This window comes from Penaeus monodon, chromosome 1 (genome assembly GCF_015228065.2).
Source record: "Penaeus monodon isolate SGIC_2016 chromosome 1, NSTDA_Pmon_1, whole genome shotgun sequence".
NCBI classification, from domain to species: domain Eukaryota; kingdom Metazoa; phylum Arthropoda; class Malacostraca; order Decapoda; family Penaeidae; genus Penaeus; species Penaeus monodon.
Window position 1 is genome coordinate 63,241,462 of NC_051386.1, and position 7,619 is coordinate 63,249,080.

At 41.6% G+C, this 7,619-nt stretch overlaps 1 long non-coding RNA gene across 1 annotated transcript in view; it reads right to left on the reverse strand.

The window, feature by feature from the left end:
• Positions 1-7,619, reverse strand: part of LOC119575510 — a 24,424-nt gene that overhangs the window by 13,753 nt on the left and 3,052 nt on the right. Inside the window, exon 2 of the long non-coding RNA XR_005228987.1 lies at positions 951-1,057. This is a non-coding gene — a long non-coding RNA (uncharacterized LOC119575510). The remainder of the gene's footprint in view (positions 1-950; positions 1,058-7,619) is intronic.

Genomic DNA, 7,619 nt, shown 5'->3' on the forward strand with positions numbered 1-7,619 from the left:
AAAATTTCTTTTATTAAAAATCAAAAACAGCAAACACCAAACAAAAAGGGACAGATAAAAAGCAAACAAACAAAAACAGCAACACAGTGTATATAAAAAAAATATAAAATAAAAAGAAACTAACGCGAACCGACATTTTAACAAGACGATTAAAGAAACAAGACAAATTAGGAACAAGACGTTTTAAAAACAACCAAATTTAATAATAAGACAATTTAAAAGCAAGGCGATTCAATAAACAAGATAATTTAAAAAATACAATTCAAGAAACAAGATATTTAAAAAAATACAATTCAAGAAACAAAGTATTTTAAAAATACAATCCAAGAAACAAGACAATTTAAAGGAAAAAAATAAAACAAAGGCAATTTTAAGAAAACAAACAAAAAAACAAAAACAATTTAAAACCAAGACAATTTGAGAAAAATACAATATAATAACGAGGCAATTTGAGAACAGGGTTTGCATCACACTCTCCTTACCTCTGGTGGCTCGAGGCTGCGAAGGGCCGTGTGGGAGCCAGTGTAATAGACACAGAAATGTTCACATGTTCAAGGTTTACAAATTGAGGTTGGTGTTGGTATCGTAATGTTGTCTATCTAGCAAAATAATGAAGATAATGAGGATAATAACAATAATCGTAATGACACTGTCATTGTCGTTATGATCATCATCATTATCATCACTATTATTATTATTATTATTATTATTATTATTATTATCATTATTATTATTATTATTATTATTTTCATCATCATCATCATTTTTAATAATAGTAATAACAATGATGATAATAACAGCAATAACAATAATAAATAATAATAATAATAATAATAATAATAACAATAATAATAGCAATAATAATAATAACAACAGCAAAAACAAAAGCACCACCAACTCCACCGCCTCCACTAACTCCACCGCCTCCACCACACAGTCCAAAAGGATACATAGATGCGGTCGTGCAAGTAGCGGACGCGCAGGTTGTGGTTGATTGCGCCCTCGTCGATGTCGGAGAGAACCGTCATGTCTGGCACCCCATCCTCGGCACGACTCCCTGGGGGGGAGAAGAAAGGGGGGGGGGTTAATGAGGGTAATTAGGGTGTTTTTTTTAATATGTGATTTTAGGTGGTGTCAAGAATGTGTGAGGAGAAATACTGTGATGGTTGTATTTTGTGTGTGTGTGTGTGTGTGTTTTTGTTGTGTGTTTTGTGTGTGTTGTGTTTCGTTTTTGTTGTGTGTGTGTTTTTCGTTGGTTTTGTTTGGGTTGTGTGTGTTTGGGGGTTGCGGGGTAGTTGGGTGCGTTGTGGTGTGTTTGTGTGGTGTGTTTAGTGGTTGCTGTTGGGGGGTGTTTTGCGTTGTGGGTGTGCGTGGTGGTTTGGTGGTTTTGGTTAGGTGGGAAGATGGGTATGGAATGATTATAATGTATAATTATAAAAAAACCTCACCCACTTTAGAAAGGGTCATCATAACAAAAGAAAGAATAAAAGAAAAAGTTATATAAAAAAGGATATCAAATTCCGAAAAAAAAGGGTAGAATAATGCCATAAAAAAAAACAAAGCTAACAAGAGCATTATTTAAAAAATTTTATAGTTACAGAAAATTTTTAAAAATAGATATTGTGCTCCTCTTTTTTCTCTCTCCTACTTTTCTCTCTTCTTCCTCTCTCCTCTTTTCTCCTTTCTCTCTCTCTCTTTTTCCCCCCTCCCTCTCTCTCTTCTCTCTCCTCTCCTCCCTTTTCTCTCTCCTCTTCTCTCTTCTCTCTCTCTCTCTCTCTCCTCCCCCCCCTTTTCCCCTCTCTCTCCTCTTCTTTTCTTCCTCTCTGTCTCTCTCTACTCTCCCTTCTACTCCTTCTCTCTCTCTCTCTCTCTCTCCTCCCCTCTCCCCCCCCCCCCCTTTTGGGGCGGGGCCGGAGACCCTTAAACCCTAGTTTGCCCCTTTGACCCGGTTTTGACAGCGCAATCCCCCACGTGGGTTACTGCAACAACACGGTCATCACTTCCTCTACATGATTCGAAAACGTTACGAGAGAGAGAGAGAGAGAGAGAGAGAGGAGAAACCCAAAAAAAAAAAAAAAAAAAAAAAAAAAAATTAATAAAAAAAATTCTCCCAGTATTAAAAAAATCTCTAAAAATTTAAAAAAAAATTAAAAAAAAACCAAAGGGAAAAATAAAAAAAAAAAAAAAGGAAAAAAAAATCCAGATTTTTCATCTCTTCATATACATATCTACTTTTTTATTAAAAAAATCACGCGAATCTTATTACCTTGACTGATAAAAGCACATAAACTTTACTATGCTCTCCGAATGCACGTGCAGATTGAACGAAGCATAGTCAGCAAGTCATAAAGGCAATAATTATGAACAAACAGATCAACCAACAGCACTTCCGATCGGGGGAGCACAGCCTTGGGTCATGCATTTGATCTTGCAACATTGTATAGTATAGCATTACATGATGTAAATGCACCACACCAAAACCCCAACACACAATAAATCTCCTCTCTCCTCTCTTTTTCCCCTCTCCTCTTCTTCCCTCTTTTATATTATATATATAATATATATAATAAAAAATTTTAATATTTTTAATATGCGTGGTGTGTGGTGTGTGTGTTGTGTGTGTGTGTTGTGTGTTGGGTGTGTGTGGGGTGGTGTGTGTGTGGTGTGTGTGTTTTGTGTGGTGTGTTTTGTGGGGTGTGGTGTGTGTGGTGTTGGGTTTGGTGTGTGTGTGTGTTTGTGTGTGTGTGTGTGTGTGTGTGTTGTGTGGGTGGTGTTTGAGTGGTGTGTGTGGTGGTTGTGGTTTTGGTCTTGTGGAAGTTTTTAAAAAATTCTATTTGTTAATAAAAGAAGGCAAAATGTGTGGGGTCTTGGTTTTTTTTTTGGGGGCCTTTTTTTCCCCCTTTTTCTTTTTTGTTATTTTTTTTTGTGGTCATGTTCTTTCCTTAGTTGTTGTTTGTTTGTTTTTTTTGTGTGTTTTGTGGTTTTTTTTTTTTTTATGTGTGTGTGTGTTCGGGTGTGGGGTTGGTGTTTTGTGGGGGTGTGTTGTGTTGTGTGTGTGTTTTGGGTGTGTGTGTGCAGATAGGTGATAAAAACAGAAAATATACATAGACAGATACTTAGATAAGCTACATGCATACATACAAAAATCCATCCATCCATACATGCTTACATGCACAGACAGACAGACAGACATACAACCCCCCCCCCCCCAGCCTGTCCAAAGCCGGATCTCCTGGCCTCTTTTTCCTCATTCGGAATTCTTTATCCCTTTTCTCTCTTCCCATTCTCTGTCTACCTCTCTTCCTCTTTCGTCGCCGTCACTGCAATTACTTCCATTACGTCATCGCTATGATCATCATCGTTACTGTTATTATTACTATTACCAACGTCATGTCTCATCATTATCGTTATTTCCTATTATGATGATCATTATTGTCATTATTGTTATCATTATTCTCATGAGTGTTTTTCTCTTCATCATAATCGCCATTACCACTGTTTGTATGAGTGTGTGCGTGTGTGTGCGTGTGCGTGTGTGTGTGTGTTTGTATGAGTGGTGTGTGTGGTGTGTGTGCGTGTGTGTGTGTGTGTGTGTGTGTGTGTGTGTGTTTGTGTGTATGTGTATGTGTATGTATGTATATGTATATGTGTGTATGTACATGTGCACATGCGTTTGTAATGTGCATGTACCTTAGCAAAAGCATTAGCAAACAACTGCCATTGTTAGCGTTTTTTTTTTTTTGCCAGCATATGCAAATTTCCAAACGCTGCATTCGATTGTCCCTTCCACGGCATCGGGTTTGTTTATCTTCCACTTCCTCTTTCCTTCCGCCACCCCCTCCCCCCCATGCTCTCTCACAAGTGCTTTCATCATCCAGCCTTGTACAAGCACAGCTGCTGCCATGTGTGCGATCGGGCGCCCCTTGCAACTCGGCGATTCCAAGGGCCAGGGGATTATTCAGAAGGAGAGGGAGGGAGAGATGCAGGAAAACAGTAGATAGATAGATAGATAGATAGATAGATAGATGGATAGATAGAGGAAGAAGGGATGGAGGGAAGGAGGGGGGAGAAGAGAGAAGGAGAGAGAGAGAAGAGAGAGAGAGAAAAGGGACGAGGAAGGAGAGAGAGAGAGAGAGAGAGAGAGAGAGAGAGAGAGAGAGAGAGAGAGAGAGAGGGGGGGGGGGGTAGGAAGAAAGAGAAAGAGAGAGAAAGAGAGAGAAAAATGGCGAGAGAAAATAGAAAGATACAGACAGACGGACAGACAGACAAAAAACCCATATCTCAGTGAAGTCATTACAAGTGTGTCGCACCTTCCCTCCCCTCCCTCCCACCCCGCCCCCTCCCCCCGGAAGCCAGATGGGGGCCCGCCTCAAAATACGTCCCACAGGTATCCTTTACCCCGGACCTTCTGCGCTCTCTCTCTCTCTCTCTCTCTCTCCCTCTCTCTCTCTCTCTCTCTCTCTCTCTCTCTCTCTCTCTCTCTCTCTCTCTCTCTCTCTCTCTCTCTCTCTCCCTGCTTGCCGTCCTGCTGGAGCCTGCTCTGGCCGGCCGAGAACCTGATTCCTGGGACGGTCTGCTCTCTGGGTCTGTTCCTTCAGGTCTGAGACGAGTTCGCATGATCTTCTTGCCTGACTGGCTAGCCTGCCTGAAGGGGCTACTTGTTGATGATGTCTGTCTGTAGATACTGGTCGATACGACTGTCTGTCTGTCTATCTGCTTGTTTGCCTTCCTTTCTGCCTGTCTGCGTTTCTGTCTGTCTGCCTGCCTGCCTGCCTGCTTGCCTTTCTGTCTGTCTGACTGCCTGCCTTCCTTTCTGCCTGTCTGTCTGTTTGTCGATACTGCTCGCTATGTCTTTCCAGATCTGTCTGTCTATCGATTGTTTTTTGTCTTTATAATTTTTCCTTGCTATATCCATCCTCTTTTTAACTACCTAAGGATGCATGGCGAATTATCCTATCTGCTTGCCTGCCTATCCTACCTGCCTTTGTACTTAAGATAAGTTACAGAGTTTGTAAATGGTTTAAAGTAAAGATCAGACCATACAGCATTCACACTACCTTACAATGGAACACAAACAATAATAATAATAAAAATAATAACAATAATAATAAGAACAACAAAAACAATCATTACAATAACACAATAAACAATAAACAAATAACACACAGTAAGACCACCGACAAACTGGTAAACACATGATAGATGGCAAGACAGGTTAGTGTATAAGATCGAATGGTAAGATCGAGAGAGAGAGAGAGAGAGAGAGAGAGAGAGAGAGAGAGAGAGAGAGAGAGAGAGAGAGAGGAGAGAGAGAGAGAGAGAGACTAAGAAAGAGAGAAAAAAGAGAAAAAGAGAGATAAAAAAGAGATTGAGAGACAGAGAGACTGAGAAACTGAGAGATTAAACCAGAAAGACAGACAGACAGACAGACAGACAGACCACCCCCGACCAAAGGAACCTCCCTCCCCCCTCGCGGCGCCCGACCCGTGCTCCGCCCACCCCCCCCCGCCCGCCCGCACAGCGCATGGAAGGTGGGCTGGCAGCGTCGCGGGCGGATGCAGCAGCTGCTCGTTACAGCAAGGTCGCGGATCCGGAGAGGGACGAGGAGTGGGCGGGGTGGGCGGAGGGGTGGGTCTGCAGACAACTGAGCTCAGCGCTGCAATGCGTGCTGTCGCTTCCTGCCGAGCGGTCCCCGGCCCTTGCTTCCCACCATTACGGGGGCGGCCCTTCGCGCGCCCTGGGAATCTACCGCCCGCAGAAGGGACTACGTCGGCGGGGGAGGGAGGGAGGGAGGGGGGAAGGGGGGAGATGGGAGGGAGAGATGACTGGAAGTGAACGAGAGAGACGACGGGAAAAAAAAGGGGGGGGGGAGGAAAACAAATGCGGGGGGAAAAAGGAAAGAGAGATAAGGGAGAGAAATGGAGGGAGATCGGATGAAAAAAGGGAGATGCGGGAGCTAGAAAAGGGGGAGATAAAGGGAGCTAGAAACAGAGGAGATGACGGGATAGAAACATGAGGGAGATGACAGGGAGCTAGAAACATGAGGGAGATGACAGGGAGCTAGAAACATGAGGGAGATGACAGGGAGCTAGAAACATGAGGGAGATGACAGGGAGCTAGAAACATGAGGGAGATGACAGGGAGCTAGAAACATGAGGGAGATGACAGGAAACACGACTGGAAGGCAGGGAGCGAGATGACTAAAAGGAAGACACGGCAGGGCGAGAGAACCGTGGCTGGCCCGGCGTGTCATGCGAGGACCTGCAGATGTGATGAGGGTCGAATTATTGTTTCGATTTCGACTCCAAATAGTGGCACTCCACCTCCCGAAATAGCTGGCATCTCTTTGCGCCTTAAATACGGGTCGCGAGGACTTTTTGATATTCTCTCTGTCTGTCTGTCTATCTTCTCTACACCTCTCCTCTCTCTCTCTCTCTCTCTCTCTCTCTCTCTCTCTCTCTCCCCTTACCTCTTTCTCTCTTTCTCTTCCCCTACCCTCCCTCCACTTCCCCTTCTCTCCCTCTCTCCCTCTTCCTTTCTCTCCCCCTCCCCCTCCCTCCCTGTGTGAAAGGCCAACGAAAGCGGCACTTCTGAAGCCCCAAACACGCACGCAATCGCAAAACTCTCGCCCGTTGTTGCTACTTACAACACCCACTCTCCCCTCCCTTCTCTCTTATCTTCTCCAATCTCAATCCCTATTCTTTATCCGCTGCTCTGCCTATCAAGCGGTTTACAAACCAACATCCCCCCTAGAAAAAGCCCCTCTGATATATGTAGCTTTTATCGCCAAGCCAAACAGACCGCCGGCTGGAGCGAACACAGTCGGGGTGTTGCACGTCGGCCGCGGGGAGCAACGCAAAAAATCGCGTCTTGGGCGGTTTTAAAATTCAATTAATTTCGTAAAATAAAAGGGTTTTTAATAAAATAAAAAAAAAAAAAAAAATAATAAAATTTAAAAAAAAAAAAAAAAAAAAAAAAAAAAAAAAAAAATATATATATAAATTTAAATTAAAATTTTATATAAAAATTTTATTTTTTTATAAATATAATTTATTATATTTATTATTAATATTTTTTTTTATGATTTAAAAATTTTTTTTTTTGTTTTGGGTGTTTTTAATAAAAAAATATAATAATAAAAAAAATAATTTTAATTATTTAAAATAAATATACATTTTTTTTTTTTTTTTTTTTTTTTTTTTTTTTTTTTTTTTTTTTATTTATTTATTTATTTTTTTTTTTTTTTTTTTGTTTTTTTTTGTGTGGTGTGTGTGGTGTGTGGGGTGGTGTGTGGGGGGTTGTTTTTTTTGTGTGTTTGTGTGTGGGTTTTAATTTTTTTTTTTTTTTTTTTGTGTTGTTTGGGGGTTTTTTTTTTTTTTTTTTTTTTTTTTTTTGGGGGTTTTTTTTTTTTTTTTTTTGGGTTTTTTTTTTTTTTTTTTTTTTTTTTTTTTTTTTTTTTGGGGGGGGGGGGGGGGGGGGGGTTTTTTTTTTTGGGGGGGTTGGGGGTTTTGGGGGGGTTTGGGGAGAAAAAAAAACCCCCCCTTTCCCAAATTTTTTCCCCCCCCCATCTCCTTCCCCCCCCCCTCCCCCTCCTTCCCCTCCCTTTCCCAAAATTTTTC